We start from the raw sequence: 27,616 nt of genomic DNA on the forward strand, positions 1-27,616 counted from the left end.
GTCAACATCTGTAGGAGAGATGACCTTGTCAGTGAGCAATCTCCCCAGTAGTACTTCTAGCCTCCTCACAAACACAGAAACATCCTCTCCCTCTTTATGCTTTGTCTGTTTAAAATCGGCAAGCATCTGATCAGGGTCACGGTGCAGTCCATAAGCATCTGTCAAAATATCAATATATTCTTGAGCACTGGTACTCACATGAGTCTCCTTGTTAGCTCTGATGATAATGGATGCTGGTGGTCTTAAACTTTCCATGATGCGCTGTTTTTTCTTTTCCTCTGAGCAGGTCCATTCCTCTATCACTTGCTGTGCAAAGTCTCTCCACACCTCAAAGCTTTCTTCACCAGTGGGGACAGGTAGCACTCCTGAAAAAGCCCTTAATTTGCGATAAGAATCAGCATGTAAATTCTGGGCAATGACTTCAGTGACTTTTAGCAGCAGATGCTCAATATCTGTTTCCTGCTTAACAGTCGCAGCAGTCAACATTACAGTTTCTCCTGATGAAGCAGTTGTATTCAATGGTTCACACTTATCAGGCAGGACTGGTAACTTCCGCCTTACTGGAGGTGAACTTACTGGAAATACTACAGCACAACCAATTTCTTCAGCCCCTTTCGGATATATACAAAAGGGCCCTTTAACTGGATTTAAATCCACCTCACTGAGACAGAGATAATGGGTATACAGCTCATAACTCTCATCTTCCTCTCTTTTATCCACAGGAGCGGCATACCGCAAGGTTTCATTTGCTTTTAGCGCCTCCTGCAGTTTGTGGACGCTCACACGGATAGGTACATATGAAATAGCAAATGTCCTTTTAGGTGGCAGTCCCTCTTCCAGGGCCCACTGCCTCACAGCTTCTGTAGATAACAATGACATGGTCGTTCCTTAATGTCCTGATCCAAGATTTGTATCTCAGCAGTGCCTCCAAATGTAGCGCTATTTTGATCACTCTTGGCGGCTACTGGGGTATGATGACGCCACCTGTGTAGTATTTAGGAGCAGAGTCTATAATCTGTGTGATCAGGACAGGATTTATAGTAAGCGCCAGTGCCTCCACTCAATCAGGGCTTGTGATTAGCAAGTGAAATCCCAGATCCATATAGACAATAATCCACACAGCAGAGTGTTTAAATGTCCATGTATTGAAGAAATAACATTCAGTGAACCATACAACATAAGATATTTTCCTCAGGAACATGAAATCATTAGCCGTGTCTCTGTGTGTCTCAGTGAGGGGATGTTGCAGCACTTACAGTCTCTGTTCTCTAAGCATGAAATTCCTGTGTGTCCTCATGTCTCTCTTTTCTCCTGTCTCCCCAGCAATCCTTGCTCTGCCCTTTTTGATGACCTTATCCTTCTTGCAGAGAGACAAAGAAAGCACAGCAACCATTTTGACAAAGGGCAAAACAAGCACTGCATAACAGGAATACACATTTGAAAGATGGGCAACAAAATTATCACATCACTACACGGGGGTTCCTCTTAAAACACTGGAGCATGAAGGCCCCCATTTGCACTAAACTAGAAGCGGTGTAGTGGCCTGGCTCCTGCTCATCATCCAGGATAATGTCGTCCTTGTGGTCCTCCCCCCATCCACGGACATCACCAGGGAACCCAGAAAGGTTTAAAGCATGCTCTTCTTGCGCCTCCTCATCCCCCCCAGCACCATCCTCCTCTGACTCCTCTTCAGACTCCTGTTGTTGACTTGTCTCATATGGAGTAGCCCCCCCTGGGAATTCATCCAGCATTGCGACTTCCCCATCTTCCTGCTCCTCGACAGCTTGATCAATGACACGCTGCAATGCACGCTCCAGAAAGAAGGCGTAAGGTACAATGTCACAGATGGTGATCTCATCAAATGGCCGCAGAAGTCTGCATGCGTCGCGCATGAGCAGCCACTGGCGCGGTGAAAAAACCCAAGCTCCCCAGAACCTGTCCTGCTGCAGAGTTCGTACAGGTAGTCGTTAACTGCACATTTCTGCTGGAGCAGCCTCTCAAGCATATACAAGGTTGAGTTCCATTGCGTCGGGCAGTCACAAATAAGACGTCGGACGGGCAGGTTGTGTCACCGCTGAATGTCAGCAAGGCGAGCCATGGCTGTGTAAGATCTTCTGAAATGGCCCGAGATTTTCCTGGCCTGCCGCAAGACGTCCTGGACCCCCAGGGTATTTGGCAACGAATCGCTGCACGACCAAGTTCAGGACGTGTGCAATGCATGGCACGTGTGTAATTTTAAAATCCTTAAATAAGGGAAGGGGAAAACTCAATTGGTACAATAAAGGTCCAGGAAAAAGTGCACAGTGCTGAATTACAGTCCAAAGGTGCTCTCACTAAGTGCATAATCCTCCACCAGTGATGCTAGCCTCTCACCTGAGGGCTGAAAAGAAACAGCCTTTAACTTGTAGAACCAACACACAGCACAGCAGCGTCTTCACACTAGATCTCCAAGTAGGATTTAAGGATTTTACAGTGGTTTTAGTTCCGACATATGGACTTTTATTTGAGAGTTTTATCTGGGATTTTAACATGTCTTCTACCCGTATTGATCGTTTTAGCGCTGCACTATATATTTTTCTAATTTATTATTGAGGTGTTGTATTTTTACCTTGGTGTTCAGCAGCTTGGATTTTATCTGTTTGCTTGCGCTGATATACTTTTGCTTTATACGTGTGTAATTTTTCCCTGTTTCAGCGCGCTCAGCAGTTTGGCACCGTTGTCGCACACCACTTTACCAACTGTCAAATTGAGTGGTGTTAGCCACTGATCTGCCTGTGAATGCAAAGCTGAAAGGAGTGCAGGACCAGTGCGGCTCTTGGCTTCCAGGCACAACAGACCCAGCACAGCATGGCATCGTCTCACCTGGCATGTCGAATAGGTTCTGGGGATCTTGGGCGGCGCAGCGAAAGTAGCAGCGGAAAAGGAGGAGTCAGCCGAGGAGAAGAAGAGGCAGGCCTGCATGCAATCCGTGGCGGTAAAACCAAATCGACACGGGTGCCACGGGTTACATGCTTGACGGCCATCAGAAGGTTCACCCAGTGGGCAGTAAAAGTTATATACCTTCCCTGCTCGTGTTTGCTAGACCACGTGTCTGTGGTCAGATGTATCTTAGCACCGACACTGTGTGCCAGAGATACATTCAATTGACGCTGAACATGGCCATATAGCTATGGGATGCCCTTCTGCGAGAAATATTTCCTTCCTGGGACCTTCCATTGTGGTGTTCCAATGGGCACAAATTTTCTAAAGGCCTCCGAGTCCACCAGTTTATATGGCAGTAGTTGGCGGGCTATCAGTTCCGACAAGCCAGCGGTCAACTGTTGGGCAAGAGGGTTATCCGGCGTAATTTTTTTACGCTCCAACATTTGGGCCAAGGAAGCCTGCCTTTTTCCAGAACAACATGAGTACGGCATGATGGAAGGTGGAGTGGAGGACAATTGTGGGGAGAGAGAGGAGAAGAGGCTGGACGGTGGGAGCCTGGAGGGTGGCTTTGTGGGTTCTGATGGCGTTGCTCCCACCTGGCTCGGTGATGGGAGTCCAGCTGCCATCTTAAGGCGGTCATCCCTAGTTGAGTTTTGGGCTTACCGCGACTTATGCGTTGACTGTAAAGGCTGCAGATGGCAACACTATTGTCAGCAGCGGACAGTTTAAAAAAAGCCCACACTGCAGAGCCATGTGCCGGCATCCTGGGAGTGCCAGATGTGACCGTACATGGTTGATGGTTAGCTCCTGATACATTAGCAGTCTGGTTTGTCCCTTTTGTGCAATGTAAGTTCGGCCTGCTTCTCCTCCCTATTTGCTGGTCCATCTCTCCCTCTGAACTCCCCTCCTCTTCCTCTGTTGTGGGCACCTACGTGACGTCCATAGACACGTCATCATCGTCACCTTCCCCACCACTAACATTTGAGATCTCAGAGTAGGCAGCAACAGCGGGGACCAACCTCCTTGGGCTGATCTGGGTACTGTCGTCAGACTGCTGAGTGGCGGCTGTTGCTACCGCCTCTTCCTGCGCATCGTAAATGTCTTGTGATGGATCGGAAAATAATTCCTGTGACTCAAGCGGAGGGTATATGGTGGTGGTGGTGTTCTTGCAGGTGCACACAGCAGGGAGCAAAGAGGGTGCAGATAGAGAGGATGAGGAGGGTGCAGAAGAGGAAGGCTGAGTGAGCCACTCAACCAAGTCTGGTGCGTCCTTTGACGTAATCGAACGCACCTTCTGCAGCTTCCCACTTTCGCTCCGGCCTGGTGCTCCTGCCCTACCCCTACCACTCCTGTGGAAGGGCCTGCCTCTTCCTCTGCCTGTCATTTTTTAGATGACCCTGTGACAAAAGTCTCTAGAGAAGCGCAGTATATGTGGAAGAAGGTATACAACACCCCGCTTCAATCTGTCGTTTTGGGGGGCCACTGGTTTATCACACCAGTTATGAAAAATATTTTCTAGTAACTTTTGCCACTGTGTGTAGCAGAATTAACGCAGCGAAAGAGGCAACATTTCTGCAGTACCCAAATACACTATAATATGCTTTCTATATTAGAAAGTATATTATAAGTGTATTACACCCCTATATACTGCACACCAAACAATAGTACACCTATACCAAATACCAGTCCTTTAAAGGACTTTTGTGGACCTATTACCGAGCGATTTGTGTCACTGACATTCTGTCCCTGCTCCACACAGCAAACCTCCCCCTACACTGACAAAAAGCAGAATGTAAAATGCCAGCCAGGTCAGGTCTATTTATAAGGTAGGGGGTATGTCCATGTGCTGAAATGTCTCAATTGGCTGTCCTGTACCACCTGATGGATGTGTCATGCGTCAAATTTCTTCACAATGTAAAAGAATATGGCGGCCGCGAACATCGCCATATGTTTGCATGATTGGCGGACAGTGAATGAGCAAAGTTCTCCGCGAACCGACCGAATGTCCATCTCTATCCTTCAGCACCTGGCTTTCAACAGCCAAGCCGTCAAAGCCTGCGACCGTAAAGCAGGATGGAAGATTGGCCCCTGAGACAGTAAATCCTCCCTGAGAGGAAGTCTCCAAGGAAGGTCTGCAACTAGCCTGACCAGGTCTGCGTACCAAGCTTAGCGAGGCCAGTCCGAAGCCACAAGAATGACCGGAATCCCTTCTGCCTCGATGCTGCAAAGTTTTGGCAGCAACTTGAGAGGGGGAAAGGCATGCACCAGCTGATACTGACCCCACGGGGGCCACCAGCGCATCTGCGGCATCTGGCAGAGGGTCCCGGGAGCGGGCCACAAACCTCTGCACTGTTCTGTTGATCTGAGATGCCAACAGATCTACATCTGGAGTGCCCCAATGAAGGCAGAACTGCTGGAATACCTCCGAATGGAGAGACCATTCCCCTGCATCCAAGGCCTGTTATCTGAGGTAATCTGCCTGCTAATTTTCCACTCCTGGAATGTGAACAGTGGAGAGAGATGTTCCGCCCATCAAAGGATGCCTGCCACTTCCGAGGCCGTAAGGACACTTTTCATGCCCCCTTGGTGATTGACATAAGCCACGGCCATGGCACTGTCCGATTGAATGCGCACTGGAAAACCCTGCAGGTGCTCAGTCCTAGTTGATTGCTCTCAGCTCCAAAACATTGATCAGTAACCTGGATTGTTCCAGGAACCATACTCCTTGAGCAGACAACCTGCCGAGAAACCCTCCCCACTCAGGCAGACTGGCATCCGCGGTGACAATTGTCCAATATACAGGGAGGAAGGATTTCTCTTGCTTGGCCATTGGGGACCGAAGCCACCATATCAGGGACTCCCTGGTCACCTAGCTCAGCTGGATCTGATTGTCCAGGAACTTGGACCCCTCTCCACCCGACTAGCATCCGTGGTGACAATAGTCTGTATATATATATATATATATATATATATATATATACATACATACATACATACACATATACATATATATACACACATACATACACATACATACACATACACACATACACACATACATATACACATTAGGGGAAGGATTTTCCTTTCTTGAGCATAGGGGACCGAAGCCACCATATCAGAGACTCCCTGGTCACCTGGCTCAGCTGGATCTGATTGTCCAGGAACTTGGATTCTTATTCCATTTGAGAAGGATTTCCTTCTGAAGGATCCTCGTGTGGAATTGAGCGAAGGGGACCACCTCGAAGGACGACACCATCAGTCCCAAAACTCTCATGCAGGTCCGAAGGGACGACCACTTGCTGGACGGCAACAGCTAAATCGCAGTCTGGACTCGTCCTCAGCCAGGGTGTTTCTTCCCCTGGAAAAACTCCAAAGTCAGGCCCAGATAGTCCAGTCTCAAAGAAGGGGGACCAAGGAAGACTTCTGAAAGTTTAGAATCCACTAGAACTCCTCCAGTGTTCTCATGGTGATTGCCAAATTTGTTTCCAGTACCGTGGGAGACTTTGCACGTACAAGCAGATTGTCCAGGTAATCCAAGACGGATATCCCCTGCTGTCACAACAGCGCCAGGGCCGGAGCCAACACCTTTGTAAAGACCCTAGGAGCAGAGGCGAGACCAAAGGGTAACGATACAAACTGATAGTGATCCTCTCCCACGTCAAAACGGAGAAACCTTTGGTGTCCTGCACAGATCGAGATGTGAAGGTAGGCATCTTTGATGTCTATGGAGGCAAGAAAATCCCCTTGCTGTAGGGAAGCTACTGTAATGGATGTAATTGATGGTTTAGTAAAATGCCTATTTCTACAGTATTAGATACAAGCTTATAAACCATTTATACCCATTTATGGTATTTTTTATGCTATAGTGCTGTTATGCTAATATGCTTTTATGCTATTTACTTATATGAAATACTTCCCTTGCTCAAACATAATTGCCAGATCACTTTTCTCCTATAAATCGAAGAAATAAGAAAACAAGAAGAACAGATGATTTCCAAGATGGCGTCTCCAGTGAGGGACACACCTAGGACAGAAGATGGTCATATCCTGGAAGAAAGTTATATGCGCATAGATACATCCAAAGGTTTCACCTTTGAAAACGTCTTCTAGGACGAAACGTCGTTAGGTCACGGCGTGCTGACGTCATCCCTGGAAGCGTTCCAAGCGAGCGGATGTGACTGCCGTCCGGCCGGCGGCTTTACATGCTCTTTGATTTTAACAGAATGTAAGTGTGTTTCCTTTACATAATAAAACAGTGGTTATGTTTTTACACTATTAGCGCTTTTTCTTTGCATTTGGGATTGGTTTCTGCCCATCTACTGGGAATATTGGCTCATCTGTTTGGATCATCATCAACTTTGACCCTGCTGTGTGAGGTTTATCTATCGGTGGTGAATGTCGGTGGATTGGATCTGTTCTGATACCATACATTGTGCAATTGCTACCTGAGTCTGGTAAGGGGCCCTTATTGTCAGTGTTGGTGGTCCTGGTACATTTGGGATTTTGTCTCTATCTGCCTTTGTCCATCCTCAATCTGGTAAGCGGCTTAGAAATCGGTGGTGGTTTTTCTTCCACTTTCTCCATCATCACACATTTGGGGAATGTCATTTATGCCTGCATACAAGTTTTCTCTGGTAAGCAGTCCCACAACTGGTGACGGATTCACACACCTCCTGCATGGTGCACTTTTAGGGTGTTTAAGGGATAATACATATCGTTATGGTATTATGCCATGGCGTTTTCTTTTTTTCCATGACTCTATGACTTCATTTCTTGGGAGTTCATCACATGTGTTTCTACAATCAAGTTCACTTTTCGCGATTTATTTCTGCAATCACTTATTGTTTGTTCGGTAAGCGCATCACCTATAAGTTTCTGGATTCCTAAAGTGTGGATCTCACTAATCACATCAATTTGGAGATTATCCATTTTCACTAGGACTTATCTTTACCTACAGCAGAAGCCTGGTACAGAGTGACAAATCAACATGGGGAAATTGTTTACGTGTACCATAAGCCAGAAAATAAGTCAGGGGGGAAGTGAGCCACCGCCCTATTATGGCGGCCAGACCTCAGGCAGAGAGCACTGTTCCCCAGAGACTTCCCTCCCACTTGATATGCCTCCCACGAGACTCACTCTTAGGTCCCCTCCCTCTGTAAAACCCCCGTTACCGCCCCTGTCACCACCCCAGGTCGGAAGCCCGGAAGCCATCTTGCTACACTCAACTGCTGTGACACAGGAAGACTCCCTATGATGACTTCCTCGGGCGGCCATCTTGGTACACCCATACCTATGTGTCCGGTAATAGATCAAACAACTGGAGCATACTATAAAGGGACACAATCTACCCCATTAATGATACTTGGTACCGATGATGAAGTAAACTTAGATGATGCCAGCCACGACCACCTATCTTCCCTTGATGCTAGAACAATGCAGACAGCCCAAGGGAATCACGGTGCCACCCCAAAACAAAGGTCGGTCACATTAGTGGACACTGATAACCCCAACCAGCCGGGGCAAACACACTTCCTCTCCATGTCCGAGGTGCCCATAGTGGATCAAGTAGAAAGCTCATGGCCCCTCGTTTCCAGAGCCCCGGTGAATCATTCCACAGGTCACCTGCCTTGCCGGCAGGCTGGGACTTGGCCACACCAGCCACCCATCTCCAGCATCTACCCCCACCAGGTCCAAACACCGGGGGTCACTACACTCCCGATGTAAAGCCCACCACCTACGACAGATGGGTCAGGGATGCTCACAAGTGATTCGCGTGACACTGTGCAATATGCACTTCCATCATCATCTAACCTTCCACCCCCGCAACCACACAGCATCCAGTGAGTCCCTGTCATGTCTCCTACTGACCCGGGACCATACCCTCAACCAGGGAATTACCGAGTTCCATATGTACCTAGGGGAATACCTGCAGCTCAGGGAGCACCCTTGATGTATGTGACATTTACACCTGGGCAGGCATCGTCCCTTGTGACCAGTTTGCCAGACCCTGAGAAACAGCCCATGCCCTTTTATAGGAGAGTTGCACAGATCCAGAAAGCATATTCTTGTGCTTAGCGGAATTTAATAAGCCTCTGTGAGATTAAAGCAGGAGATGCCTATTGGCCGGTGATGGGAAAACATTTCAATGCTACTAGAATTGACGCTGACCACACTTTTGACTCAGGGCGTGAATTTTTAACTCAGTTAAGACCAAACAACCAACATACAGGACATTACACAAGAGAAGACTGAATCAGTTGAGAAATTCCATACTAGAATCTCACAGGTATTTACAGATTTGAGATTTGATAAGCAGAATAAGGCACATACCCAGATGCTGTCCTCTGCATTTGTTTCAGGCCTTAGGGAACCTATTAGGAAAGGTCTGCTTCTGTCTCGCCCAGAGTATAGAGTGCTGTCCCTCGATACTTTACTGTTAGTAGCAAAAGGCATAGATTTCTCACAGGGAAACAAAAAGATGACCCCTCTCATGGTGACCTCTGACACGCCACACCTGCCACGAAATCCACGAGTCTGTTATAATTGCGGTAAGCCCAGACACTTCAAAAGGGAGTGTCGAAGCCCTCGAAGGATTACCAACAGGCAGTCTAGCAGTGACCCACAAGGAGGCACCCAACACCAAGGACAAAACAACAACCAGGGGAACCCATTTAACTCTGTGCCTAACACCTGGCCTCCTCCTTCTCCTCCTCCTCCCGAGCAAACTAATCTCTTCCGCTAGGATTTTGGCAAGCCTGTGTCAAACACGCCAACTATGACTGCATCATCTAAAGACACTGGAGGACCCCTTGCAAAAATAACCCTCCCCATTGAGGGCCGTCCCACCACCTTCCTGTGTGACACAGGTGCTGCCAGAAGTGTGATCAGAGCTGAAGAACTACCCGATACCTCTTTCCTATCAGATATTGACATAACTTGCGTGGGAGTGGACGGAACACCCAGAAGAAGCCCTTTGACCCGCCCCTTACAAGTTGGCAATTTCCCTGACTTACTAGCAAGATTTGTCGTCTCCACCACATGTCCTTTAAATTTATTAGGGGCTGATGTCTTGTCCAGACTTCAAGCCTCTATTTCCTTTCAACCTGACGGTGGTATTAAAGTGACTTCACCACTGACTGCTGAAGATGCCTCAGCATTGTGTTCCATCCCGCTCCTGCTTTCCTTGGATATGGAGGATGAGACTGGAATCCCACAAGAAGTTCTAGATCGTATACCCTCATGTTTGTGGTCTACAGGGCCGGAGGACATTGGTCACCTGAAAGTCCCACCCATTATTGTGAAAATGAAACCAGGAACCCCTTACCCAAGGAAGCCCCAGTACCCCCTTAAGCCCTCCCAATCAGCTGCAATTACCCTCCAAATAAAGGCCCTCTTGCAAAATGGGGCTCTCATATATTGCACAAGCCCTTGCAATACTCCTCTCTTTCCAGTAAAGAAGACCATGAAGGGGGAACCTATAAAATATCGAATGGTACAAGATCTCCGAGCAGTAAATGAAGCCACCATACTGGAAACACCCATTGTGCCTAATCCGCACACCTTGCTGGCTGGAATACCGCCTACGGCAAAATACTTCACAGTGGTGGACCTGGCAAACGCGTATTTTAGCGTTCCCCTTGACCCTTGTTGCCAATTCCTCTTCGCCTTCACCCATGAGGGCCAAGGTTACACCTGGACTGTAATGCCTCAGGGAGCTCAAAACTCCCCATCTCAATTTGCCAAGGCAATGACATTTGTCCTGGATACATGGATCAAACTCAACCCAGAGGTAGTGCTCCTCCAGTATGTGGATGACCTCTTGCTTTGTGCGGACACCCAAGAAGAAGAATCAACTCACTCTGAGAGCCTCTTATGCTACCTGGCCGAGCAAGGCTGCAAAGCCTCAAAACAGAAGATTCAGTGGTGCAAAGGCACAGTGGTCTTCCTTGGTCACTGTGTCTCAGAAGGCACACGGCATCTTACCCGAGAAAGGGTTGCTGCAATCAAGGCCATTCCAGTGCCAATGGGCCAAAGATCCCTCCATGCCTTCTTGGCACTAATCTCTTATTGCCGCTCCTGGATTCCAGAGGCATCCATACTGATGCGACCTCTGTACGATGCCCTGAAGACCAACCCTTTTGTGCTATCTTCAGAGGCCCTTACCAACTTTGAACTTTTGAAAGAAATTCTATCTACAGCCCCCGCTCTTGGCCTCCCAAACTACGAGAAGCCTTTCAAGTTGTTTATCTCAGAGAGAGAAGAACATGCCACAGGAGTGTTGGCTCAGACCCACGGCAACAAGGTCAGGCCCATCGGCTATTATTCCTGCCAGATGGATCCAGTGGCTAGGGGGGACCCTCCTGCCTCAGAGCCGTCTTTGCAGCCCAGGCTCTCCTGGACAAGACTGCTGACCTCGTGTTGGGACATCATCTCATCCTTCTGGCCCCTCATGATATAGCAGCAATACTGAATCAAGTACAACCAAAACACCTGTCGACAGCAAGACATCTCAGACTTCAATGTGCCCTACTTCTCCTGGATAACGTCACCCTTCTTAGGTGCAACACGCTCAACCTGTCCACTCTGCTTCCACTTCTCGAGGGAGGAGACGATCCTTGTGATATTCCCCATGACTGCCTTGAGATGATGAAAATGGAAACTGCACATCTACTGACTGTAAGTGAAGTGCCTTTGGACAATCCTGACCTAACTATCTATGTAGATGGCTCAAGATATGCAGACCAAGCAGGAAGATATCACACTTGATATGCTGTCACCACTGAGGATACAATCCTCCACGCCTCGGCCCTACCTCCTTCAAAGTCTGCACAAGAAGCATAGCTCCGAGCCCTTATTACGGCATGCCAATTAACAGAAGAAAAGAGAGTCAACATCCACATGGACTCAAGATATGCCCTTATGGTTGCCTGTGACTATAGGATCCTCTGGAGGACCAGAGGGTTTCTAACGGCGAACTGTGAAGCATGGTGCAGCAATCAAAGACTTGATGGATGCTCTACTTCTTCCTACCCAGGTGGCTATACTTAAGGTAAAGGCACATGGTAGACACATGGTAGACTGAATTCTCCGGAAGCACGAGGCAACCATCTGGTGGACACCGCCGCAAAGCAGGCCGCATACGAAGCGCGAGAAGCTAACAACAGAGTGGATATGCCTGCTCCAGACGGAACATCATCAGCACCACAAAAAACATACAAGATACTGAAGCTGTACAAACCACCATGGTCCTGCAAAGCCCATCTGTAGAATGGACACTCCTCAAAGAACAACAGAAATCAGCAAGTAAAGAAGAAAAGGAAATGTGGATAAAGAAAGGAGCCACATTGAAGAATGGACTCATGGAAGTGGACAAGAGACCATGTTTGCCACGATCTATGTTCCCAGCAGTAGTACAGTGGGCTCATGGTGCCTCTCATCTATCAAAAACTTTGATAAATGCACTAATCAACAAATACTATCTGGCCCCAGGAATCCCCCCACTCGCCAACAGTTTTTGAAAATCATGCATTATTTGTGATAAATGCAACCCTGGAAGACCGGAGAAAGTGCCCAGAAAACACCTAGCAAAAGTATCCTTTCCAGAGAATACAGATCAACCACATCCAGATGCCAAAGAAGTAGCCGATATGAGTACGCTTTGGTGATCATAGATATGTACTCTTCCTGGCCAGAAGCTTTCCCTGTTACCAACATGGCAGCAAAGACCACAGCTAAAAAGTTTCTAACAGAAGTAGTGTGCAGGTATGGAGTCCCAGAGGTTATAGAGAGTGATCAAGGGCCGGCTTTTACGGCCTCAGTAACCAAAGAAATATGGACAGACTTGGGGGTCACACTAGCTTTTCACACCCCATACCATCCACAAAGTAGTGGAAAGGTAGAGAGACTGAATGGTAAAATAAAGTCTAGGATGTTAAAAATGTCCCAGGAGACAGGAATGAGTTGGCCAGACAGTTTACCTATTGCTTTGTTTAGTGTCCCAGAGGGAGCCATGGTTTATCACCCTATGAGATGCTGTTTGGGTCAGCCCCTAGACTAGGATATTATCCGCAACAGTTACAACTTCAATCTGATGTATTGGCTGATTATGTGATTGCATTGTCTCGTGAATTAACCCGCATCCATGCGAGAGTGTTTTCTTCCATTCCAGATCCTGAACTACATACAGGAACACAAAAGCTGGTTCCCGGCGACTGGGTCTATATAAAGAAATTTGTACGAAAACACTCCCTTGAGCCCAGATTCGATGGTCCCTTCCAAGTCCTCCTAGTAACTGCCACATCAGTGAAGGTGGCTGGAAAGAACACCTGGATACACGCCTCCCATTGTAAGAAAGCCCCTGTACCTAAGGGGGCGGATGAGGACAAATCATGATTCTATATATCCTTTTCTTGTTGGGAACAACTAAGGTGCAAAAAAGCAGCCATTACTGAAAATAATGGAAAGATCACTTACTGGTATAATTCTTCAGCTACTCATGTAGCCACGTTTGATTTTCATGCATGTAAAATACTCCCATGCCCCAAACTCAATAGCAGATCATAATGGTATAAGACAGGACATGGGGAAGGGTATATTTGTGTCACCAAGGGGTCATGGGGAAAGAATTGTTCCTATTGGGGAGCAGCAGCTTGGAACACAGGGACACCCTGGGGATACCAACCCCAACCAGCTTATGATAGTGAGGATAGCCAAGGAGAGCCCTTGTTGACCCGTCTCACCCTACATAAACCAGGGCCTAGCATGACACTTGTTCTAAATATACGGAATCCTAGTCCCTCTGATAGGGGTGAGATGGCAGATCCTACCGTTGAGGATACAAGGGCAGCTGAAACCGGTTTCACAGAAGCCAATCTCTGGATAGAGTGGATGAGGTACAGTGCTAGTAAGCACAATAGACCCAATTGTTAGGTCTGTGGCAGTGCTAGACCACACTTAGGTACAGTCCCATTGAACATACCTGAAGAAACAGAGGAGTGTTTTCTAAGCTTCTTTACTAACACTTCCACTGATTATTCAACGTGTGAGAAATGGAAGGCAGAATACCCTATCAATACCAGGGACCCAAAGCCTAAAGAAGTTATCACAATATATCCTGGGAATTACACCTGTTATGTCCACTACACAGGAAAGGGTAGAAAATTGGGGACCTTCCCAAGAGGTTACTGTGCCTCTTACAGTCATGTTTCAACTAACTTGGTGCAAAACCAGACCCAATCCCTAGGGGATGTGTACTGGGTGTATGGAGATATGCATGTAAGAACCAGGCTAGAGGGAGAGTGGAGAGGAGAGTGTGCCCTTGCAAAGGCTATCATGCCTTTGCACATCCTGACAGAAAGTGCTCATGACGCACATATCGGTCTGACCCCAGGTAAAAGAATGAAACGGGAAGCTCTCCTTGGAAGTTTTGATCCTGATGTACAGGTCCCTCTCAAAAAATTAGCATATTGTGATAAAGTTCATTATTTTCTGTAATGTACTGATAAACATTAGACTTTCATATATTTTAGATTCATTACACACAACTGAAGTAGTGCAAGCCTTTTATTGTTTTAATATTGATGATTTTGGCATACAGCTCATGAAAAACCAAAATTCCTATCTCAAAAAATTTGCATATTTCATCCGACCAATAAAAGAAAAGTGTTTTTAATACAAAAAAAGTCAACCTTCAAATAATTATGTTCAGTTATGCACTCAATACTTGGTGGGGAATCCTTTTGCAGAAATGACTGCTTCAATGCGGCATGGCATGGAGGCAATCAGCCTGTGGCACTGCTGAGGTGTTATGGAGGCCCAGGATGCTTCGATAGCGGCCTTGAGCTCATCCAGAGTGTTGGGTCTTGCGTCTCTCAACTTTCTCTTCACAACATCCCACAGATTCTCTATGGGGTTCAGGTCAGGAGAGTTGGCAGACCAATTGAGCACAGTAATACCATGGTCAGTAAACCATTTACCACTGGTTTTGGCACTGTGAGCAGGTGCCAGGTCGTGCTGAAAAATGAAATCTTCATCTCCATAAAGCTTTTCAGCAGATTGAAGCATGAAGTGCTCCAAAATCTCCTGATAGCTAGCTGCATTGACCCTGCCCTTGATAAAACACAGTGGACCAACACCAGCAGCTGACATGGCACCCCAGACCATCACTGACTGTGGGTACTTGACATTGGACTTCAGGCATTTTGGCATTTTCCTCTCCCCAGTCTTCCTCCAGACTCTGGCACCTTGATTTCCGAATGACATGCAAAATTAGCTTTCATCCGAAAAAAGTACTTTGGACCACTGAGCAACAGTCCAGTGCTGCTTCTCTGTAGCCCAGGTCAGGCGCTTCTGCCGCTGTTTCTGGTTCAAAAGTGGCTTGACCTGGGGAATGCGGCACCTGTAGCCCATTTCCTGCACACGCCTGTACACGGTGGCTCTAGATGTTGTTTCTACTCCAGACTCAGTCCACTGCTTCCGCAGGTCCCCCAAGGTCTGGAATTGGTCCTTCTCCACAATCTTCCTCCGGGTCCGGTCACCTTTTCTCGTTGTGCAGCGTTTTCTGCCACACTTTTTCCTTCCCACAGACTTCCCACTGAGGTGCCTTGATACAGCACTCTGGGAACAGCCTATTCGTTCAGAAATTTCTGTGTCTTACCCTCTTGCTTGAGGGTGTCAATGATGGTCTTCTGGACAGCAGTCAGGTCGGCAGTCTTACCCATGATTGCGGTTTTGAGTAATGAACCAGGCTGGGAGTTTTTAAAAGCCTCAGGAATCTTTTGCAGGTGTTTAGAGTTAATTAGTTGATTCAGATGATTAGGTTAATAGCTCGTTTAGAGAACCTTTTCATGATATGCTAATTTTTAGAGATAGGAATTTTGGGTTTTCATGAGCTGTATGCCAAAATCATCAATATTAAAACAATAAAAGGCTTGCACTACTTCAGTTGTGTGTAATGAAACTAAAATATATGAAAGTCTAATGTTTATCAGTACATTACAGAAAATAATGAAATTTATCACAATATGCTAATTTTTTGAGAGGGACCTGTAGATGCCATTGGAGTTCCAAGGGGGGTCCCCGACGAATACAAGGCTCGAGACCAGGTCAAGGCCGGTCTTCAATCCCTAATCCCCATAATAACTGTCAATAAGAATGTAGATTGGATAAACTATATATATTATAACCAACAAAGGTTTGTCAACTACACCAAGGATGCATTCCAAGGGATAGCTGAACAATTAGAAACCACATCCCAAATGACCTTCCAGAACCGGATGGCTCTGGATATGATGTTAGCATAAAAAGGAGGAGTCTGTACCATGATAGATAAGACCAGCACCTGTTGTACCTATATCCCGAACAACACTGGACTAAATGGTAAGATCACATTAGCTCTTAAGAAGTTAGAGAACCTATCAGGTGAACTGAAGAGAAATTCAGGTTTCACAGACCCATGGGATCAATATTTTAACTGGATGAGTGAGTGGCAGAAAGTCTTGGTGCAGAAAGGAGTGACTGTTTTGATCATTCTAATCCTCCTTGCTTTAGTGGTTTGCTGTGTACTCCCCTGGCTGAGGAAGTTTATGGAGAAAGCAATAGACCAAACAACACCCACATTCGTGAGCCAAGACATAGGACTTGAGGAAGAAGACTACGGAAAACCATATACACCATTGCAGGCATTCCCTACCTCTGCCAGCGACCTGTAGGGCTATAGGGAGAGCATCTGACTTCCCATGCGCAAAGACCGTGGCAAGGGGGGTGATTGATTAGCAATCACTCGTCTAAAGTGCGGCGCAAAAGAGTTCCAAAGCGCATGAGGACAGATGTGCTAGGATCGATAGGGACAGGATGAAATAGACATTTTAAGGGCGGAATCTGCAATGGATGTAATTGATGGTTTAGTAAAATGCCTATTTCTACATTAAACCATTTATACCCATTTTTGGTATTTTTTATGCTACAGTGCTGTTATGCTAATAAGCTTTTATGCTATTTACTTATATGAAATACTTTCCTTGCTCAAACATAATTGCCAGATCACTTTTCTCCTATAAATCGAAGCAATAAGAAAACAAGAAGAACAGATGATTTCCAAGATGGCGTCTCCAGTGAGGGACACACCTAGGACAGAAGATGGTCATATCCTGGAAGAAAGTTATATGCGCATAGATACATCCAATCAAATAAGATTATAATTTTTCTGTCTATACTTAATGCCATGCCTACAGGACATTTCCTGGAGATGTTCTGTAAGGGCTTTATAAGCTTAAAAGGCGGAAGCAATAAAGCAGAACTGTTTCACCCTGACTGTGTCAGTGTCAGCATTTCTCTGTGTGCACACATGCATTACTCTTAAAAATTAGGCCAGGGACGGATATAACTCTATCGGCATTGTTCCGATCCAAAGCACTACCCACCATGCGAATGGATTCCATCTTGAATTTTTGAACTTGCACGAAGCAATTCAGTTCCTTTAGGTCCAGGATTGGACGCACCTTGCCTTCCTTCCTGGGGACCATAAACAGGTTTGAATAAAAGCCCTGAAAACGTTCCGCACATGGAACCGGAACTATTACTCCCTGTTGTACCAGGTCCTGTACTGCCCAAAGAGAGCCTGTAAGCGATCCGGGGACAGTCGCACATTGGAAGGGAAAAACCTTACCGGCGGGACGGATCAAAACTCGATCTTGTAACCGGACCATATGACCTCTTGAACCCATTTGTCTTGTATCCGGGATAGCCAGAGGTCCGGGAACCGGCAAAGACATCCCCCCCACCCCAGATACGGGTGAGGGCACACCTTCAGGCTGAAGTGGCCTTGTCCTCATGTCTGGAGAAACTAGATTTTTGTTTGCCAGACCAGGGTCGCTTGGAACCACCCGAGGGAGTCTTGAAGGGCTTTGCCTTATCGACTGACCCTGAGGGACGAAAAAACTTCTTGTGTGCTGAAAAGGAGGGACCATGTCTGCAACGAGGGTCCTTACCCTCTTTAGCCTGTGGGAGAAAGCTGCTCTTACCCCCTGTGAGACCTTTGATAATGTTATCCAGAGTAGCCCCAAACAGGCGATCTCCTTGAAAAGGTAGATCAGTCAAGGCCTTCTTTGAAGTCTGATCCACAGACCAGCATTTTAGCCAAAGTATACGCCGGGGGACCACTGCCGAAACCGACAGTCGGCCCAATATGGGAGCAGTATCCAGCGCAGCACCGCAAACAAATTGCAGCCCCTGCACCAGCTGATCCAACAGCTCCTCAAAAGGCAGGAGGAAGATGTATCCCCTCCAGGTCACGGCGTAGTAACTTAGCCCGTTCAGTCAATGTTTGCGAGACCAGGGCAATCATAAACACCGGTCAGAGTGCAGACCCCGCCAGGGAGTACATACTGCGGCCACAGACTCTGCCTTTCTATCCGCCGGATCCTTAAAGGACGGGGAATCCTCCACTGGGACCATGGTAGCTTTATTCAGTCTTGAGACCGGAGGGTCCACCGTAGGTGGCACAGTCCACTTCTTTATAAAGGGACTCCTCAAAGGGATAGCCTTTAGCAATCCACTTAGGCACCCCATGGAAACGCTTTGGGCCGTTCCATTCCTTTTTGAGCATGTTGTCAAAAACGCAGGAAAGGGAAAAACCTTTGCCGCTCTGGATGGCTTGTGAGTGCCAAACATAACCTGCACCTCAGTCACAGTAATAGCTGTGTTCTCCATATTTAGGGTCTCACGCACAGATACAACCAGTGCATCCACCAGCTCCTTTTCTTGCGCGGTTCCGGAGGTAGAAATGTCATCCTCACAGTCAGAGGAGACAGGGCATGAGGTAGTAGACCCGGCAGGAAGACCCGTGCCCCACCACGCTACAGCGCCCCCAAGAGGTCAGGCAGAGTGCACTTGAGACCCCCAGCAGAGAGAGACCCCCCAGACTCACCACCCTACACCTAAGATGTACCAGGAGGCCCAGAACGTCTGCACAGCACGTGTCTGCAGTAATCTCGATCCTGACAGAAGCAACTGAAGATCAGCACCAGGGTATAGGGAGGGGCTCCACCCAGAAAAACACCTCCCGGAACTCCCATTCAGTGATTCCTATCAGAAAACTACTGCAAAATGGCGCCGGGTGTACCAAGATGGCCACCGATACATGCAGAGAACATGGGCTACAAGAAAGTGGCAGCCCTACACGGCCTGTGGAGCTAATGAGGACCCTCCTGGTGACCCCCCCAGCCTCCTGGACGGGATTGATTGGAAGGTGGGCCCTGGAGTGACAGGTAGAAATCCCCCCCACACGATCGGTCGTCCATCGGCGGCGGCGCACCTCCCCCACCTGTGGCCTGAAGCTCAGACCCAGCCCCCAGGTGTAGTTACAAATGTCCCAATAGCCCCAGTAGTGAGGGGGGGGTGTAACAGGACAGAGGGGAACCCAGGCTTGTGGAAGTCTGACTGTCCTAGGGAGGGGACCGCATCCACCCCAAAACCCGCCAGGGGAGGAGGGGGGAACATTTACTCACCATACCAGGAACAGGTGGATGCCATCACCGGACAGAACCCCTCTCCGCCAAAGTGGGGAAGCTGTCGGCCAAATAGGAACGCTGCGACTCGGGCCTAGACCTGGTCGTATGCGATCCGGCGAGACGTTTAACTCGCGGGGCCAGTCCCCGTCCAGTGGGACTATGTCGCGGACGACCCTGCACGGAGCTAAGGTCTGCGCATGCTCCTTGGCCGGCTGGGGTGACCACTGGATCTATATATCCAGCCCGTTCCCCAGATCCAGCATAGTTGCTTGTAGATCTCACAGGAAAAAATCCGGAGAAAAAGCCAACTAGAAAAAACTATCTAGAAAAAACTTTGCCAGGACCAGAGATCCCATCAAGGAACTAGGTCCTTACTCCTGACTAGGCCTATTAAAACTGACATTCTATAGCAGGGAGAGAGAGGGTATACCCCCTGGGACTGCCCATAGGTGTAGCCAGAACTTTTTTCTGCCTAGTGTCCTACTCCTGTAGGGGGCAGCATAACCCTACTGATATGAAGATCAGAAGACTGCGTCTGTCAACGAACGATAGAGACATTTTTTTTTCTTCTTCTGTCCGTTCAAAGACACAGCTCTGCTTTCGATTTTCCGGCACTGGGATGTCTCAAAGCAGTGCCACAAAAGGGTGGGCAAAAATAAAAAACAGACCAATACACCTATATAATTGATCTATATAGGCCAAATCAAACTGCTGCTTGCAAAACTTTACTCCCAAAACTGGTATGAGCTGATGCTGTGACATTCAGCTTGTAAAGCTTGGTGAATGTATGAACGGTGGCCATGATCTGAGAAATCGATGCTTTAAGGTGGAAAGCCCAGGATGCACTTTTATAGAATGTGCTGTAAAAGGATATGTTGGTTCCTAATATTTGATAGCATATGCTTGAACAATAGTTTGCCGGATTCAGTTTGCGATAGTTACATTGGCAACCTAAAACCATGAGCTATAAAACCTGCCATTTTAAATACACCTTTATTCAAGCAATGTAAGTAAGTTCCTTGGGGTGGGCTAGTTTTGGACGAAGTGATGGAAGCACAATGTAGAAAGTGGATACCACCTGGGGCAGGAAAGAGTCTTGGGCACTAAGGACCACTCTGCATGCCAAAGTAACTTCTACTAGGAATGCCACTTTCTGAGAGAGTGTTAGCAATAGAATAGATTTTTTTTCTTATTATTACAATACCAGATTAAGGTCCTACGGTGACAATGGCGGCATGGCTGAAAGAGCAATGTGCATAATAAGGGTGTGGGCAGAAGAGCACTAAATAAGGACCCCCAACGCTAAAATACGTCTTCAAAGTACAGTAATAAATATTACAAGACCTGGCCTTGTGTGCCTTAAGCATGGGGTGTATAACCGCACCCATTCCTCTGTCCCTCAACACTTGGCATTTAACAACCAAGCTGGTAAAGCCAGCAGCTGTAAAGGGCCCTTGAAAGAACAGATCTTTTTGAATCAGTAGACGCCAAGAAGTCTTCACTACCAGAAAAACAAGAACCATGTGCCAAGGTCCTGCTGGGTCAAATCAGAGCCACCATGATCACTGGAATACTGTCAACTTCTATCGAGCGAAGTAGCCACAGCAAAAGTTTTACTAGTGGAAGTTCTATCAGAATTTGGCAACCCTACAGAGCCACAAATGCACCCACCGCATCTGCCCAAGTATTATTTGCCTTTGACATTCAAGTGTAGGGTCCACTCTTTCCAATCCAGACCTTGTCAACTGAGATATAGTCAAATAGCCAGTTTTCTACCTCTGGAATGTTTACTGCAGATAAAGCCAGCATGTGCTTCTGCCCAACTCAGGATGTAAGATTCTTACAGTGCGGTCTCTGCACCTGGTCTCCCTGAAGGTTTATATATGCTACTGCTGTTTCCTGACTGCAGCCAGACAGGGTGTCCCTTCAAAAGGCACATTCAGCAAAGCAGAGTTTATCTGATTGTTCGAAGACTCCTCCAGACCCAAAGAACCCTGAGTGGACCAGAGACCCAGTATTCTGCTTTAGTCATGCAAACTGGTGTCTGCTACCAAACTAAAGAGAACTTCAATGAGTGACTTACTTTGATCTTCCTGTCCAGCAATAGATGAGGACATGCGTAAAGGCATGGACAGTACTATACATGAGGACATGCGTAAAGGCATGGACAGTACTATACATGAGGACATGCGTACATGAGGACATGCGCCCTCTCCTCCTCATTCCAAGTAACTAATGACACCCGACAGGGCTGCCCACTTTCCCCCTTATTATTTGCATTATGTGTTGAACCCCTAGCTGCATCCATCTGTAGAAATCCGGACATTTGGGGCATAGCAGTCAAAAGGGAGGGAATTTAAATTTTTACTGTTCGCGGACGACATTACCCTTACCCACCCTAGGACCGCTCTACCAAACCTGCACGTTAAACTGGATCGTGATGGAGCCCGCTCAGGATGCAAAATAAATGCGTCTAAGTCGGAGACCCCCCCCCGTTAACATCCCTGAGGACAAAATTAGACACTTCGCATCTTGTTTCCTTTACTCTTGGAAATCCACTGCTTTAAGATGTAGCACCTTCCTAGATACAGTGCCTTGCGAAATTATTCGGCCCCCTTGAACTTTTCGACCTTTTGCCACATTTCAGGCATCAAACAAAGATATAACTGTAATTTTTTGTGAAGAATCAACAACACGTGGGACACAATCATGAAGTGGAACAAAATTTATTGGATATTTCAAATTTTTTTAACAAATAAAAAAAACTGAAAAATTGGGCGTGCAAAATTATTCAGCCCCCTTAAGTTAATACTTTGTAGCGCTGCCTTTTGCTGTGATTACAGCTGTAAGTCGCTTGGGGTATGTCTCTATCAGTTTTGTCTCTATCAGTTTTGCACTTCGAGAGACTGAAATTTTTGCCCATTCCTCCTTGCAAAACAACTCGAGCTCAGTGAGGTTGGATGGAGAGCGTTTGTGAACAGCAGTTTTCAGTTCTTTCCACAGATTCTCGATTGGATTCAGGTCTGGGCTTTGACTTGGCCACTCTAACACCTGGATATGTTTATTTGTGAACCATTCCATTGTAGATTTTGCTTTATGTTTTGGATCATTGTCTTGTTGGAAGACAAATCTCCGTCCCAGTCTCAGGTCTTTTGCAGACTCCATCAGGTTTTCTTCCAGAATGGTCCTCTATTTGGCTCCATCCATCTTCCCATCAATTTTAACCATCTTCCCTGTCCCTGCTGAAGAAAAGCAGGCCCAAACCATGTTGCTGCCACCACCATGTTTGACAGTGGGGATGGTGTGTTGAGGGCGATGAGCTGTGTTGCTTTTACGCCAAACATAACGTTTTGCGATGTTGCCAAAAAGTTTGATTTTGGTTTCATCTGACCAGAGCATCTTCTTCCACATGTTTGGTGTGTCTCCCAGGTGGCTTGTGGCAAACTTTAAACGACACTTTTTATGGATATCTTTAAGAAATGGCTTTCTTCTTGCCACTCTTCCATAAAGGCCAGATTTGTGCAGTATACGACTGATTGTTGTCCTATGGACAGAGTCTCCCACCTCAGCTGTAGATCTCTGCAGTTCATCCTGACTGATCATGGGCCTCTTGGCTGCATCTCTGATCAGTCTTCTCCTTGTATGAGCTGAAAGTTGAGAGGGATGGCCAGGTCTTTGTAGATTTGCAGTGGTCTGATACTCCTTCCATTTCAATATTAATCGCTTGCACAGTGCTCCTTGGGATGTTTAAAGCTTGGGAAATCTTTTTGTATCCAAATCCAGCTTTAAACTTCTCCACAACAGTATCTCGGACCTGCCTGGTGTGTTCCTTGTTCTTCATGATGCTCTCTGCGCTTTCAACGGACCTCTGAGACTATCACAGTGCAGGTGCATTTATACGGAGACTTGATTACACACAGGTGGATTCTATTTATCATCATTAGTCATTTAGGTCAACATTGGATCATTCAGAGATCCTCACTGAACTTCTGGAGAGAGTTTGCTGCACTGAAAGTAAGGGGCTGAATAATTTTGCACGCTCAATTTTTCAGTTTTTTTTATTTGTTAACAAAGTTTGAAATATCCAATAAATTTCGTTCCACTTCATGATTGTGTCCCACTTGTTGATACTTCACAAAAAATTACAGTTTTATATCTTTATGTTTGAAGCCTGAAATGTGGCAAAAGGTCACAAAGTTCAAGGGGGCCGAATAGTTTTGCAAGGCACTGTAGGTGCTAGGAAAAGCATAGTTTGCTCTGCCTGCTTCTCAGGGGAGCCAGATCTCTCATGTGTCCATGTGTGATTCATCTGGGCTGAGAGAGTATCCCCACTATGTCGAATAGGGGAGCCTGTTGGACAGTGGAGGAAACCCAGCAAGTGTGGTGCTGAGCCAAGAGGTCCTGAGTATACTGACGCTGGAACAAGTGGCAGAGCGACCTGAGGAAAAACAGTGTCCGTGAGTACCAGGGAGCTTGCCAGGGGTCTGCCCAGGACGGGGACCACTCCAGGAGGGTGTCAGTAGACAGAAGGTCAGCACACACAGTCAGTGAGAAAGGGGGTGCCAAGTTAGACCCTGAAGAGTAATCCAAGTAAGAGTCAATATTCTTTAGCTTCACTTTAGTGGCAAGGTGAAGCAGCGGCCTTGCCGCATTCTACAGTCAGTTGTCCTCAAGAATTGTGCATAGTTCCAGTTGGAGTATCCCACTCATTCCCTTCTCCCATCCAAGTTCTAAAATAAAACACAAAAAACCAAATCCCCTGGACTGTTCATTGTCTGAGTCAAGAACTTTTAAATGCCATTTTGCCTGTTATTGGTTGCTAATCTAATGGTAACCCAGGGGACCCGCAAAGTGTAATTCCCAGCAGCTCCCTAGGGGGCAGTGCTATATTTGGGGGCTCGTCCGGGATATCCTCCTGGGTTACTGAGATGGTTGCTAATGGCAATGGCTGTGGAAAAATTCCAAAAATGTCATTTTCTCTCAAGGACTGTGTTTTAATGCTCAAGAGAAGTGTGAGGCCTGCTCTACAGGAGATAGGGAGAGTGGGATGAAGAATTAAGTGCACAATAATGGTTGCCGTGGCAACAAAAGCATTCCTGTCAGAATCGTTTGCTCAAGTAATGTGCTGGAGAGCGGTTGAAATGCATCTTACTGTGAAAATGGACTGTGCCTGCTTAACAGTAAATGGTACAAATGTGGATGGAGAAAATGGCAGCCCAGGGCATGTGGATCGGTGTGTCGGGGGCCATGTGTGTGCTAAAGCTATGCAGGAAAATGTTGACCGTGCATCCAATGATAACAGGGACATTCTTACAACAGTGGCAAAGTGGATGCTGTACAGAAATCTGTTGACCATGTATTTAATGACAGTGGGACATTTTTCAACTACAGTATGGCGAGTCTTGCTTGTACAAGTGCTAGGAAGAGAAATGTTGGCCATGCATCTGACTGCGGGACAATTCTACTGACTAGAAAAGAGGGTCAACTGGCTCAGAGTGATGGAGGCACAGTTGGAGCCCTGGTACAAGCAAGGATGGCGGATGCGTGCAAGCTGAGAGGCACAATCCGCTTTGCAGTAACTTCCATGCAGGCTAAGCTGAGAGGAAGCGGCATCGGAAGGGTTACTGTACCGTGCGGGAAAGCGCAGGCTGGAAAGTTCTGCCTAGCAGAAGGAGCCACCGCCAATCTTGGGGGACTTCAATTATCCCAACATTGACTGGGAAGAGGGGACTACACACTCACAGAAGGCCCGTCTATTCACGGAAACCTTACAGGATAATTACATGTCACAGTTGGTGGACTCTCCGACTAGGGAAAACGCAGTCCTGGATCTATTGATCACTAATGACCCAGACCTAATCTCGGAGGTAGGAGTCCAGTACTACCTGGGCTCTAGCGATCAAAGGATGATCACATTTAGTGTAAATAACAATATAACAAGGCAAGTGGGGAACATAAGAACCGTAAACTTCAGAAGGGCAAACTTTCCAAAATTGTACTCATTGATGGAAAGGGTAAACTGGGACCAAACCCTGGGATCACTGCCCACAGAGGAAAAATGGGAATGCTTTAGGAACAGATTAAGCAAATGCATCTTGCAGTGCATTCCTATGGGAAATAAATTTAGAAGAGACAAAGCCAAACCTGGCTGGCTAAACCGTAGCGTTAAAAAACTTATTAGGGGAAAAAAATTAGCCTTCGAGAAATATAAAGCAGAGGGCACAGTATCGGCTTTCGAGCAATACAAGGAGGCAAATAAGAAAAGTAAACACGAAATCAAGATGGCTAAAATCAACTTTGAGAGACAAATAGCGGAGGATAGTAAAAAAAACCCAAAGAAATTCTTTAAATATATCAACAGCAAAAAAACTAGGGCAAAGCATATTTTACACATAATTAACGATGATGGGAGGATGGTTACAGAGGACACTGAAAAAGCAACCGTGCTGAATGCTTTTTTCTCGTCAGTCTTTACACAGGAAACGGAGGGGTACACTGACCATGACTGTATGGTTAGTAGTAATACACAGGACTTGCCACTATGGCTAACAGAGGGTGAAATCAGGGAAAGGCTGGATAAACTTAACACAAACAAATCACCAGGCCCGGATGGCGTACGTCCGAGAGTACTCAAGGAACTCAGTAAGGTTATATCTAGACCACTGTTCCTGATCTTTGCTGACAGTATTAGGACAGGAGATGTACCAGGGGATTGGAGGAAAGCAAACGTGATTCCAATATTCAAAAAGGGTCAGAGGCATATACCGGGAAATTATAGGCCTGTCAGTTTGACATCAATAGTATGTAAACTTCTGGAGGGGATGATAAAGGGACTATATCGTAGAGTTTGCTAAAGACAACAACATCATCAGCAGTAATCAGCACGGGTTTACAAATGGGCGTTCTTGTCAAACCAATCTCTTAACATTCTACGAGGAGGTGAGCAGTGAGCTAGATAGGGGCAGACCAGTGGATGTGGTATACTTGGATTTCGCTAAGGCGTTTGATACAGTTCCCCATAAGCGCTTAATTTATAAAATAAGGTCTGCAGGTATCGACAGCAGGGTTTGCTTTTAGATATGGAACTGGCTAAAAGGGCGTGTCCCAAGGGTGGTAATAAACAGCGCATACTCAGACTGGTCTGAGGTAGTAAGCGGGGTCCCCCAAGGCTCAGTCCTGGGACCAACCTTGTTCAATTTATTCATAAACAGCATTGAGGTCGGGATCAGGAGTTCGATATCAGTTTTTGCAGATGACACAAAATTGGCCAGGGCAATAACTGCACAGCATGAAGCAGATATCCTCCAGAATGACTTGGAAAAAATTAACGAGTGGGCAACGACTTGGCAAATGAGGTTTAATGTGGAGAAGTGTAAGGTTTTGCACTTGGGGACTGGAAACATAAAAGCACAATACACGTTAGGAGGGGAACCCTTGGGGGAATCAAAAATGGAGAAAGATCTGGGAGTCTTGGTTGATGATAGATTAGGCAATAGCATGCAATGTCAAGCGGCAGCTGCCAAAGCCAGCAGAATATTAGCATGCATAAAGAAAGGGATGTATTCCAGAGATAAGACTATAATCCTTCCACTTTATAAAACTCTGGTCCGACCACATCTGGAGTATTCTGTCCAGTTCTGGTCGCCAGTCCTCAGGAGGGATGTGTTGGAGCTGGAGTGAGTCCAGAGAAGGGCAACTAAACTGATTAGGGGATTGGAGGACCTTAATTATGAAGAGCGTCTGCAATCGCTTAATTTATTCTCCCTGGAGAAGAGATGCCTGAGGGGGAACATGATAGCAATTTATAAATATCTCAATTGGGATCTCAGCTTAGAAAAAAAAGCTGTTCAGTCAAAGGGATTGCATGAGGACTCGAGGGCATCCAATGCAATTAGAGGAGAAGCGTTTTAACCTCAGGCAACGTGGGGGGTTCTTTACTGTTAGGGCTACAAGATTGTGGAATTCTCTACCACAAGAGGAGGTTTCTGCGGGTAGTATGGTGGCTTTCAAAAGACTCTTAGACGTACATCTCAAGGATCAGAACATTCAGGGCTATGTGAGATGATTACAGCCACACACACCTACACAGGTTGAACTGGATGGACTATTGTCTTTATTCAACCTCACCTACTATGTAACTATATAATCTGGAGTAGTGGGCGGAGACAACACTCACGCCCAGC

At 46.7% G+C, this 27,616-nt stretch overlaps 1 protein-coding gene, 1 long non-coding RNA gene and 1 pseudogene across 7 annotated transcripts in view; 2 read left to right on the forward strand and 1 right to left on the reverse strand.

Moving 5' to 3' along the window:
- C2CD2L (C2CD2 like) overlaps positions 1 to 27,616 on the reverse strand; it is a 201,354-nt gene that overhangs the window by 20,163 nt on the left and 153,575 nt on the right. The gene's annotated exons all lie outside the window — the stretch shown is intronic.
- Positions 12,168 to 13,352, forward strand: LOC309568307 (annotated as a pseudogene). Its single transcript has 3 exons — positions 12,168 to 12,340; positions 12,482 to 12,812; positions 13,094 to 13,352. The product of its transcript is annotated as an uncharacterized misc_RNA (transcript).
- Positions 13,999 to 16,434, forward strand: LOC309567918. Its single transcript, XR_014225972.1, has 3 exons — positions 13,999 to 14,361; positions 15,966 to 16,344; positions 16,420 to 16,434. It is a non-coding gene; the product is annotated as an uncharacterized lncRNA (long non-coding RNA).

Source organism: Pelophylax lessonae, assembly GCF_965119305.1.
Source record: "Pelophylax lessonae genome assembly, chromosome: 12".
Classification (NCBI taxonomy): domain Eukaryota; kingdom Metazoa; phylum Chordata; class Amphibia; order Anura; family Ranidae; genus Pelophylax; species Pelophylax lessonae.